This window comes from Desmodus rotundus, chromosome 2 (genome assembly GCF_022682495.2).
Source record: "Desmodus rotundus isolate HL8 chromosome 2, HLdesRot8A.1, whole genome shotgun sequence".
In the NCBI taxonomy this organism is placed as follows: Eukaryota; Metazoa; Chordata; class Mammalia; order Chiroptera; family Phyllostomidae; genus Desmodus; species Desmodus rotundus.
Genome location: NC_071388.1, coordinates 42,849,761 through 42,861,789, shown reverse-complemented (window position 1 = coordinate 42,861,789; position 12,029 = coordinate 42,849,761).

The window sequence follows — 12,029 nt, the reverse complement described above, 5'->3', positions numbered from 1 at the left end:
CATCCAAAACCACCCTCCGAGTTGACACGTGAAGTGAGTTATATCACAAGTAAGATTGCCAGGTTGTCCCACTGTAATGCTGTTCTTTCTTTTTGTAGTTAAATAAGTACTTTTGTGGGGAGATAGTTGGAGCCTATGTAACTATCCAATCTTCAGCAAAATCTTACCTACAAGTGTTAGCATTGGGGCATCGATTAATGCCCCAATTACTGTAATACTTTATGCCAGTTTTATTGAGGCATAATTTGTATACAATAAAATGCACTGTTTTTATTGTGGTAAAATACTGATAAATGAAATTTACCATTAATGACTTTTCATATGTTCAAAGTGTTGTGCCACCATCACTACTATCCAGTTTTAGGGCATTTTCATCACCCCAAAAGGAAACCCCATATCAATTAAAAAGTCACTCTCCATTCCCCCTTCCTCTCAGCTTCTGGAAACCACTCATATGCTTTCTGTCTCTCTAGACTTCCTTATTCTGCATATTTCACATAAATCATACCATATGTGGCCTTTGTGTCTGGCTTCTTTCACTTAGCATAATGTTTTTGAGGTTCATCTATGGTGCAGTATGTATCAGTATTTTATTCCCTTTTCTTGACTGAATAATATGCCATTGTATCGATGCACTGCTTTTGTTTATCCAGCATCTGTTTATGAACATTGGTTTTTCCCACCTTTTGGCTACTGTGAATAGTGCTGCTCTGAACCTTCGTGCACCTTTGTTTGAACATCTTTTTGTCTGAACATCTATTTTCAGTTCTTTTGGGTGCATACCCAGGAGTGGATGTTGCTAGGTCATATGGTAATTCTATGTTTAACTTACTGAGGTTTTCCATACCAGCTGAAAAAAATTTACATTTCTACCAGCAACAAACAAGGGTTCCCTGTTTTTTAATTTTTTTTAACATCTTGTCAACACATCAAAACCTTTCCTTTTATGGGTCAAGCTTTTGGTATTATTTTAAGAGCCTTTCACTAAGCCCTAGATCCCAAAGATTTTCTCTTATCTTAGCTTCTAAAAGTTTTATAATTTTACATTTAACTTTTTTATTCATTTGAAATAATTTTTATATAATTTTGATTCATTTGAAACAATTTTGAGATGTTGAAATAATTTGGGTCAAGGTTCTATTTTGTTTTGTTTTCTCCGTCTATGGATATTCAATTGCTCCAGCACCAGTTGTTGAAAAGACTATCCTTCCTCCATTGAACTGCTTTTGCACCTTTTATCAAAAACCAGTTGGCTATACTTGTGCAGGGCTGTTTCTGGGCTCCCTCGATTCTGTTCCATTGGTCTGTGTGTCTGTCCTTCTGCCAATACCAAACAGCCTTGATGGCTGAGGACATACAAGATATATAAGATGACATGAAGTTGTGTAGAGTGGTTCCTCCCACTTTATTCTTATTTTCAAAATTGTTTTAGTTATTCCAGTTCCTGTGCCTTTCCATATAGAGTAATCTTGTCTATATCTACAAAAAATCTTGCTGGGATAGTGATAAGAATTCCATTAAACCTATCAATTTGGGGACATCTTTATTATATTGAATCATCTAATTCAATGTGGTATGTTTCATTTGTTTAGATCTTTTTATTATTCATTTTTTGATTTATGATAGTGGCTACAAGAAATTGCATTTTTCTCTGCAATCATTATGATAAGGGAATTTGCCCGTCTTGGGAGAAGGCTCCATTCAGAACAATGAGAAATGAAGGAGTAAGAATTAGCTAAGCAGAGGATGGGAGAGGTTCCCAACAAGAGGGAACAGTGTGTGCAGAAGCTATGAGGAGAAAGCTTGGAGCTTTACAAGGAATAAAGGAAAGTTTTCTATAATTACTGCATTGGTCAGGGTTTAGAGTCTTGTTAAGGATTTCCAAATGTACTTGAACACAAGTGGAAAGTCATTCGGGGGCTTTTAAGCTAGGGAATGATGTGATTGCACAGGGTTTATTCCAATTTAATTATATCTTTTTATTTTTTTTAATTGTGGCAAAGTATACATAACAAAATTTACCACCGTCACCATTTTCAAGTGCACAGTTCTGTGGCATTAAGTATAGTCACACTATTACAATGGGAGTATTTTTAATATTATAAGACTAATGGATAGTCAGGGTGCAAAGCCTTAATGGGTGTTCAGTGGAAAGTAAAAAGTCACCCTTTCTTTCTTTCCTCTGTCCCACTCCTAGAAGTAAGCACTGTTTTCTACGTTCCTTCCACCATCCACTGGAGAAGTTATCCTATAGAAATAAATACACGAGTGTTTAAGGGAACATGGTCAGGGATACAAACAAACCTGTTTTAGGGACAAGAAAAAAAAAAAAAAGAGGGAAACCACCTGAATGTCCACCAAAAGGAGAACTGTTGAGTAAGTGATGGTGTGTCCATACCATGGAACATCGTGTTATGTCAAAAAGAATGGGGTTCTACTTAGGTGCATTGATGAAAGAAAAAGAGCAAACTGCAGAATGATGTGACTCCATTTTTATAAAAATAAGTAATTATCAGAGTCCTCTAGTCCTCTAGTGCCAAATTCCTGCCAGGAGAGGCAGTGATGAGAAGGTGACTGGATCACCTTGGCAGTCACTCTTTCCTTACTTCTTTCCAAAACCCCTGAGCAGGCCGTTACCTCCTCCCCTCTGGCTTCTCCCTAAGACCTTAAAAGGTTTAAACGTCTTGCTGGGTGGCAGCGAACAGGGAGTGATTAATTGTGGTATTGTGCACTCTCTGCCCTAGAGCTCTTTCCTTCCACTTTCCTTAAACTAACCCCGGGTGTGAACTAGAGTGGGCCTTCAGACCTTTCCCAACACCCCTAACCAGACAGAATGGCTGGTACCCTCAGGGGAATAGGAGTTCTCAGGGCAAAATAACCAGACACCTAGTGGGGTCCAAGGGAAGGACAATGAACTAGACAACGTATGCTTTCTAAGGTAGAAATATTCAAAGTATTCAAACAGAGAGATCAAGAATTTAGGATAAATGTTGATAAATATGTAAGGAGAGAAAAGAAGGTGTCAGTAATGTTTTAAAAAATTATTAAAAAATTAGCCCTGGCTGGTGTGGCTCAGTGGACTGAGCGCTGACCTGCAACCAAGAGGTTGCCAGTTCAATTCCGGGTCAGGGGGCACATGCCTGAGTTGTGGGCCAGGTGCCCAGTTGGGGTGCATGTGAGAGGCAACTGATCGATGTTTCTTTTCTTCTCTTTCTCCCTCCCTAGGCCTCTCTCTAAAAATAAATAAATAAAATCTTTAAAAACAAAAAAACAAATAACCAAGTGGAACTACTGATCAAAATATCTTAGGGACACTCCAAATTAAGATAACAAAACAACAGGAAAAAAATCTCAAATCCTAGCATTTAAAAAAAAGTTTGAGGACAATATTTATTTAATACTAAAATCTGAACTATTGCCCTGGTTGGTGTGGCTCAGTGGACTGAGCGCCAACCTGTGAACCAAAGGGTCACCGGTTCAATTCCCAGTCAGGGCACATACCTGGGTTGCAGGCCAGGTCCCCAGTGGGGGGTGCATGAGAGGCAGCCACACATTGATGTTTTCTCCCTCCCTCCCTCCCATCCCCTTTCTCTAAAAATAAATAAAATCTTAAAAATAAACCCCTGAATGATCACAAGCCACATGTAGTATGCAGTTACCCCATTCACTGCGAGTATTGGTGTGTTTTGTGACCGGAGTATGGATGTGCCTGATTTCAGGACAGTTTCAGACCCCACAGTGCCCGTGACGTAATACAGCATCGTGTCAGAGCACTACTGTACTCCAACTTTCTAAGTTTGAAACATTCTAAATCCTGAAAATTATGTGGCCCCAAGTGTTTTCAACAAGTGATTGTGGACCTCTTAGGTATGGAAACTACAGTTAAAATAAAGAACATGATAGATGGCATTAATAATAAGATGGAAATGACTGATATTCCATTATCTTGAATGGAATGGCTTAATAACAGTTATTTTTCCCCCAGTTAATCTATATATTCACTGCGATCCCAATTAAAATCCTGTGGGGATTTTCCAAAATGTAATAAACTTGCTCCAATATTTATACAGAGAAATAAAGTTTCAAAATTAGCAAAGTCAGTATGTAAAAAAATAATAATAATAAAGAGTAGTGCTTACCCTGCCAGATATGGTACTAGTACAAGAACAAATAGATCAATAGAGAACCCGACCCATGTATATAATAAATATAACATGATATAATGTAAATGAAAATACAATGTGCAGTAAGTGTGGCGCCACCATCACTGAAGAAGGGATAGGTTAAGTAAGTAATGCTGGAAAAACCAGTTCGCTATGTGGAGAAAGGTGGAAACTGTGTTCCTATACAACATACACAGGGTGAATTTTAGATGGATTAAACCTAAATTAAAACAAAAAACCTATACAATAGAAAAATAGTAAGTGAAGTAAGCCAGTCAGAGAAAGACAAGTACCATATGATCTCACTTATATGTGGAATCTAATGAACAAAATAAACTAAAATAGAAACAGACTCAGAAAACAGACTGACAGCTGTCAGAGGGATGGGGCTTTGCCGGTGAAAACAGGTGAAAAGGTGAAGGGATTAAGCAAAGAAAACAAAAGCTCACAGACACAGGCAACAGTGTGGTGATTACCAGAGGGAAAAGGGGGTGGGGGAGGTAGAAGAAGGTAAAGGGGGGATAAATGGTGACCGAAGGAAACTGAAATTTTGGGTGGTGAACACAATATAGTATACAGATTATGTGTTATAGAATTGTATGCTTGAAACCTATATAATTTATTAACCAGTATCACCCCATTAAACTCAATTAAAAAAAAAACAATGTTGCAGAAAACCTGTCAACCTACTGGTGGTGGTGAAGGACTGAAACACCTCAAAAGAATAAATCACTGTTGAAAAACATTGATGATTTTGATTACATAAAAAGTAAGTATGGCTTCTCCACAAGGCACTATTAATTACACAGGGGAAAACAGCGATTTACAGCATAGAAACCTGGCAGACACCACCTTAACCAAGTAATCAAAGCTACCACCACCAGTAATGGGACAAACTGACATCACGTGCCTCCTAATCAGAGGCACAGAGAAGGCACAGCTTCACTTATGCGATATTCTTGCCAAAAATGCACAGCCAGAATCTAATTATGAGGAAACACCAGATTAACCCAAGTTGAGGGATATTCTGCAAAATAAATGTCCTGTACCCTTTCAAAATGTTAAGGTCATGAAAGATAAAAGACCAAAGGACTGTTCCAGATTACTGGAAGCTAAAGAGGCAGGGCAACTAAATACAATTTAGTGTGATCTTAGATAAAATTTTTTCCATAAAAGAAATGGGTGGTACAATTGACAAAAATTATATAAACTCTATAATTAGATAATAATGCCTTTTCAATGTGTATTTCCTGAGTTTGATCATTGTACTGTGGTTATATAAGGAAAGTCCTTGTGCTTAAGCAAAACAACAACAGCCCTGGCTAGTGTGGCTCAGTGGATTGAGTGCTGGCCTGCAGGCCAAAGGGTTGCCAGTTCGATTCCCAGTCAGGGCACATGCGTGGGTTGCAGGCCAGGTCCCCAGTGGGGGGGCCTCCAGAGGCAACCACACATTGATGTTTCTCCCCCTTCCTCTGTCTCTGAAAGTGAATAAATAAAATCTTTAAAAAAAATAAAGACTTTAAAATAAATAAAATATTTAAAAAATAAAATAAATTAAAACAAGTAAAAACAACAATATATTGGGGTATTTGGAAATAAAGGAACTTTATGTCTACAACTTACTCTCACACAGTTTGGGGAAAAATACACACAGAATGATGAAGCAAATGTGGCAAGATACTAGCATCTAGGGAATCTGGCTGAAGGGAAGAGCAGAATTCTTTGTAATATTTTGCAACATTTCTCTAAGTCTGAAATTACTTTAAAGTAAAATGTTATAAAAATTTTTTAGTGAAGGACGCTAAGGAGAAAGTTAGTAGCTGGCACAATGAGAGGTGTTTCCATATGTTTCCACCTGACCACATGAATACAGATGAGGTTTGGGAAGATAACCATAAACCTGGTAATAATGGTTTCTTTAGGGAAGGGGGGACCAGAATTGGGAAGAAGGGGTGCTATATTTATTTGCATTCTTCAACTTGTTACAACACTCATGTATTACTTTTATATTTTAAAAATATTTTTAAAATTTGAAACAATCTCAAGTGTACAGAAAATTTGATGCAAAGAGGAACCCCACCCACCCACCCATGATCCATTTACAAGTAGCCAATTCATGTTCCATCACCCTTGATTTAATGTACATTTTTGTTTCATTTTTTAATCCTAAGATACATTTATGGACTTTTAGAGAGAGGGTAAGGTGTGCGGGGGAGGAGGGGAGAGAGAGAAACGTTGGTCACTTGTCTCACATATGCGCCACCAGTGAGAACCTAACCTACAACCCAGTCATGTGCCCTGACTGGGAATTGAACTGGTGACTTTTGGCTTTGTGGGATGACACCCACCCATCTGAGCCATACTGGTCAGGGCAAGAATACTTTTTAAATTTTTGAAAGTTTAAGAGCATTTTTAGGGCAATGAAACTACTCTGTATGATGCTATAATGATGGATACATGTCATACATTTGTCCAAATCCACAGAATGTATGACACCGACAGTGAACCCTAATGTAAACTATGGACTTCGGGTGATAATGTGTCAATATAGGTTCATCAACTGTAACAAATCTACCTCTCCGGTGGGGGATGTTGACAATAGGGGAGGCCATGCACGTGGAGAGAGAGGGGGTATATAAGAAATGTACATTTTCCTTAATTTTGCTGTGAACCTAAAACTGCTCTAAAAATACAGTGTCTTTTTAAAAAGAATTTTACTTCTTGCAAGAAAATTACATCTCTACGATGTGTTGATTTATGTAGTATAATCATAATTACCTAAAAATGTCTGTATGTATAACATTATACACTGCATAATTCTATAAGAAAACCTTTTATAAGCTGCAAGAAAATGAGGGGAAAACAAAAACTGAAGCTTATTGTTATATCAAAACTCTCACAAAATCACAAACATTATATATTCCTCCTGATGAGGGTATGTAACACTAATAGGAGCACTATTCTGGTGCAGGGATGCGGCGGTGAGCGGGGGAGACGAAAGCAGGATTCACAGGACAGACGGAGACGGAGACGGTGGTGCCGATGAAGTACGGTGAACTAACCGGAACCGTGAAGGGTAATTGTCGAAGCGGGACAACGTATACATAGGGGTTCATTATTCTGTCGTTCTACTCTTGTACATGTTTGCAATTTTCATAATAGTTTAAAATTTGTGCTGCAAAATAAAAAATATACAGCATGATTTTTTTTAAGTTCAAGATTAAGCTTTATCGTAGCGACAGAAATGCACAGTATCTTGGCCTCGGCAACAGGGATGTCCAGTGCTCCACCACATTTTTGCTGAGTGTCACCAGGTGTCCCCACCGAAAGAACCACATACACCACCAGATCCTATGGACTTGCTAGGGTTCACCAGAGAAGCGAAGCTGGGGGACGAAGACTCCGCAAACCTTCCTGAAGTGTCACTATTGTGTGTCTGGCTCCATGGTGGCCCCGCAAAGGATTCTGGGATGAATCCCTTGTCCTGCAGCTTTGATGCAACAGATGCTCATTTTAAGGAAGAATGTGGCCAGCACTCTGAGGGGTTGGAAGCAAATAGCCATGAGAACCCAGAAAGAGAAAGATTATTTTAGGAGGAAGGACTTTTTAAAAAATATTTTTAGAGAAAGGGGAAGGGAGGAAGAGAGCAACATTGATATGAGAGAAGTATCAACTGGTCGCCCTCTGCAAGCACCCCCAACTAGGGACAGAGCACAGAGCCCACAACCCAGGCATCTCTCAGTCTGCAGGACGCTGCCCAACCCACTGAGCCACACTGGCCAGGGTGATGGACTTTTTTAAAACAAAGTAAGTTACCTGGAGACAGACTATGCTCCTTCCCTTCTTCCTTTAGCTGGAATTGCCCTAATTTCTCTTTACTTTTCTGACCCTGTCTACCTTGATTTGTAGCCTTTTCTATAAGTTTAACTGTCCTTTGAGTTGTGGGTAATTTTGCCTTTTCTATGCAGTTCAGTGCATTTTGCTGCACAAAATTTGTCTATATTTTCACTGTCTCAGAAGCACAAAATCTCCAATGCTCATCAGGCTTTAGGGAATACAATGCTGAGAGACATTATGTAGACAGAGATGATAGGTAGTTGATGTCAATTCCTAGCATGATAACTTACCTAAACAAGAATTCTAAGATACTGTAGAAAAATAAAGCTACTCTATATGAAGGGGGAAAAGTTCAAGAAAGTTTAAAAAATGTGTGAATGAGAATACTGAGTGCAAAGAACGGCGGTTCTATAGTGAATAACTGCAGGCTTGATACATCCTTTCAGACTCTAAGATTTCCTTGCTTTTTTCTCTCTTGAAAGTCTTTGCATGTACACAAAAGAGAGTTCAAAGTCAGTATTAGTTCTGATAATATAGGGGCCACCATTTATTTGTATCTATTGTATGAAAAGCTCTATATCAGGTGCTTTATACACATTACCTCATTTGATTATTACAGCTCTTTGGTGTGTAAATATTCCAATTCCTATGTTACTAACTGAAAACTTAGATAATGTGAATGCAAATGTTCATTGTAGCATTTATTCATAATAGTGGAAATTTAGAAGCAACCCAAATGGCTAAAAACAGGGATGTTTAAATAAGCTGTGGTACACGTGCTCATAATTTTTTTTTTTAAGATTTATTTATCTTCAGAGAGAAGGGAAGGGAGGGAGGAAGACAAGGAGAGAAACATCAATGTAAGAGAGAAACATCAATTGCCTGCCTCTCACATGCCCCCAATCAGGGACCTGGCCCACAACCCAGGCATGTGCCCCAACTGGGAATCAAACCAGCGACCCCCTGGTTCGCAGGCCAACGCTCAATCCACTGAGCCACACTAGCCAGGGCTCATACAAATTTTTAATAATGAAAACCATAATAACAATTACAAAAAAGAAAGTTTTTGAAATAAATATGCTGTTTAAAGGCAAATATAAAATAGCAAGGGTACCACAGCTATAAAAATGCAAGTATACATACTGAGTCCATGAATAAAGGCGCACACACACACAGAGGCAGTTGATATGGAGAATATATATATGTGAATATACCTCCCTCTATATATGTCTCAGTTTTCACCAAGCCTAAACTTTAAAACCACAATTGTTGTGGTTTTAAAATAAGACCACAAATTCCTTAATACTCTCCTTTGAAAAAGTGGAGCCCAACTGCCCTGCCCTTGAGTGTGGACTATTTGAGTTGCTTCTTAACAACAGAATGTGGTGGAAGTGATTGGGGGTGGGGGAGCTTTATGAGAATAGGTCACAAAAGGCACGTGGCTGTCTTTCTTGGATGACTTGCTCTGAGGAGGCCAGGCCCCATGCTGTGAGCACACTCAAGCAGCTCTGGGGGAGGTTCACATGCTGAGGAGCTGCGGCCTCCTGCCAACAACCAGCAGATGTGTAAGTGGAGGCGCACCCATAGTCTCAGTGAAGCCCTCAGAACTTTACAAATAAATGGAGCTGTTGCCTAAATGTGTATCTCTAGCCTAGCCTAAACCATGAGTGTGAGCAGCATAGGGTAAACGTATTTAGCAATATGTCATTATGTTTTTCATCAACCTTGAGACTATCAGGTAAAGTGGCTCTAAAAGCAATAGGTCCAAATTAATCTGAATAATGAAAGTGCAGCGATCACACTAGAGTCCAAATAAGTCTGAAAATATAGGGAAAGTCATATATTTAAGTTAGTATTAAAGCTTTTTCTAAGTTTTCTGCAAGTTCACAGCAGTTTGGGCATTTTTTCATTCTTATGATCAAGTCAGCCAAGTGATGACCTCTGGCTCAAAACTCCTGCTTCCTTATTTCATCTGTCCCACACTGAACTGATCCAGCCCCTTCCTTGATTTCAAAAAGCAGAAATGAAAGCAACAACATAAATCACTAGTATGTGATTTTATTAAAGATTTGAGATAAAGATTGATTTGAGATAAAGATTTGAAATTTGGAAGAGGGTTTTGCACCTCAGAAATGCAAATAACTTCAAATAAAAGTATAGACTGTCGCCGTTCTTAAATGTCCTTTGACACCCCACCTTTGGGAAACTGGCACTGGTCCCTTACCTCCTCGCTGAGGTGTTCCAAACTCAGGATACAGGCGTCTTTTCTCTTACCTTCTCTCCCCAGTGACATCTGAACTCGTCTTCCCACTGTGTTTGGGAAAGTCAGATAACCCTGACGGCCTTGCCCCCTGTGCCCCCTGAGCAGAACATCAGGGTTTTTAACAGGAACTCACCTTCCTTGGGAGGCATTCCTTCCTTCCTTCCTTCCTTGTGGATCTCTCAATCCTTTCAATAACCTTATAAACATTAGCATCCCATCTTATCCAGAGGAAAATTGTACTTTATGACATAAAACTGGGTCCAGGGCACTGAGATGGTAAGTGGTGGGGTCATGCAGGGTGGCCAGCCCTGTCCAGGTTCAGGGTTTGGCCACATTTTCCCTAAAAGGCCACCTCCAGGGGAGACCCTCAAGGGATCGCTACATGAACATGGAATCAAAACAAGCAGGTTGGTGCTGTGATTAGAACTTTGATCGCACCACACTCTAAATGCCTGCTTGACCCACTCATTTCCACAGGAAAGCCTCTAATTAGGAACTCTGGGGTTTGAAGCAGCCTCCAGGCCACCCTTCTGGGCAGTGCGGGGACAGGCACTGTGGATTGACATGTCCCTCCTTTAGGCAACTTGGATCAGGCAGACTTTAAAAAGTAGGAGGTGAGGGTACCTGTCATTTTGGCAGAGGCATCGTGACTAAATTAGTTTTCAGCCACAGGGAATCAAACCCTTTTAGTGAGGGCTGTATCTCACTAAAAATTAATAAAACAGTGAGAGTTGCAATGAATACTAATAATCATTGAAATGGTTAACATTTATGGAACTACTAGGAAGCATAGTGGGCTTTGTTTGTATTATCTTAATGTTCACCATAACCCTACAGTGTAAGGACCATTACTATTCTCATTTTACAGATCTGGACACTGAGGCATTAAGAGGCTTAATGTGCCAATGTCACAGAGATTCTACCTAACAGAATCCAGACTCAAATTTCTTTCTGACTCCAGAGTTGGCTCCCTAATTTACAAGCTAAAAACAAGTTAAATCAGATTCAGTCACTTCCTCTCATTCCAGGTTCAAAGTACTTCCCTAAAAGGACAGAAGGTAACATGACCCTGAGCATACTCATGGGCATGTGACATGAGAATGTCACCCACTGTATGAATAAATGTGGAACAAAGTTGGGAACAGTGATCTGGAGAGGTGTGAGAAGCCTGGGGACCCAAATACCTTGGTTCTTGCCCTGTCTCTGCATGCAGAGGTATCTGAACGTAAGCAAGACACTCATCACCACTCTGCCTCAAGCTCCAGTACTGTAAAATGAGAATTCATCAGGAGCATTTTAACACCAGACTATGGGGAAGACATGACCAAAAGAGAACATTTGTAAAAGCATTCCTGTGTTAAAAATGCTGTAGCATGGGTTGACAAATATTTATTCTAATTTAGGGTTTCAAAGGCCTCTCTATATGCAGTAAAGCAGAAATCACTTCCAAACCACCCATTTAACATAAAGAAAAACCTAGAATTACTGACAGGACATGACCTACACATATTATTAGAATACGCTTAAATTGCATGGTGATTTCTGCCTTACCTCAAGCAGCTCAGCAGGTGCCAGGCATTTCACAGTGTTCCTGCACGTGCGCTTCCTGATGCCCGGCTCCACAGACGCAAGCTGGGGGTGGCCCTCCTGGGGCAATCATCTTGATGATGAGTATCTGTGTGCGCATGTGTGTCTGTGTATCTTCAGAGGAGGCCCCAGGCTGCTGCCCTATCACTCCGTCCATGAAATGACACCCTTTGGATCCA